An 835-nucleotide genomic window follows, 5' to 3' on the forward strand; every position below is an offset into this window, starting at 1 on the left:
TGAGTACAATGACAATATTTGTGATGCCTTCTCCTTTACTACTCCTTCCTGAGAACACTTGTTGGTTGATTGTGTGAACTGCTGCCCTTACCTGAGGATATTCACGTGGTTCTATTTTATTTTTTTCCTAACTTTTCCCTTTGTTGTGAAGTTTGTTTACTGGTTTTGGTCTGTTGCCCTTACCTGTGAGCATCCTAGCTGGTTTCCCTTTTGTCCTGTATCCTGTTTGACTGTTCTCTGCTGCCCCTGGCCGTAAGTCTTCACCTGTAGCTCTTTTATGTTGAATATGGTTGGTTTAGGGCTTGGCTTTCTCCTCGCTGCCCCTGGTCGTGAGCCTTACTGTTGTGGTTCCTTGGTTCGTGCCGTGATTGGTTTGAGCTTGGCTTTCTCCTTACTGCTCCTACTCGTGAGCTTTTGTCCTATTTCCTGTCCTAAATTATGGGCTTATATTTGAGCTTGGTTGTGCATTTTCTGGCTTCTACCTGTGGGCTTGTTATGAGGTTTGGCTGTCCCTTTTATTAACCTTACCCGTGAGCCCCTATCTTCTTTCCTGTCTCTACGTGTGAGCCTGTTAAGGATTATTCAGGTTCATTTTGCCCTGGTTGTGAGCACTTATATATTTTCTAAATTGGTGTTACATTTATACAATTGTGAAAAGCTTTTTAACATAGGGTGAAATTGAATAGATTTGATATTGACATGGTTTTTGGAGATTTAGAAAGTTTCCCTCTATGGATTATTCTCCTTTCCCTTGTGAAATATGAAAGACTCTTATAACTTCATTTCGGGAAATCATAAATTTGATATAAATTGGATTCATGAAAGGATTAAAAAA

This window comes from Phalaenopsis equestris, unplaced genomic scaffold (assembly GCF_001263595.1).
Source record: "Phalaenopsis equestris unplaced genomic scaffold, ASM126359v1 Scaffold000783, whole genome shotgun sequence".
Classification (NCBI taxonomy): Eukaryota; Viridiplantae; Streptophyta; class Magnoliopsida; order Asparagales; family Orchidaceae; genus Phalaenopsis; species Phalaenopsis equestris.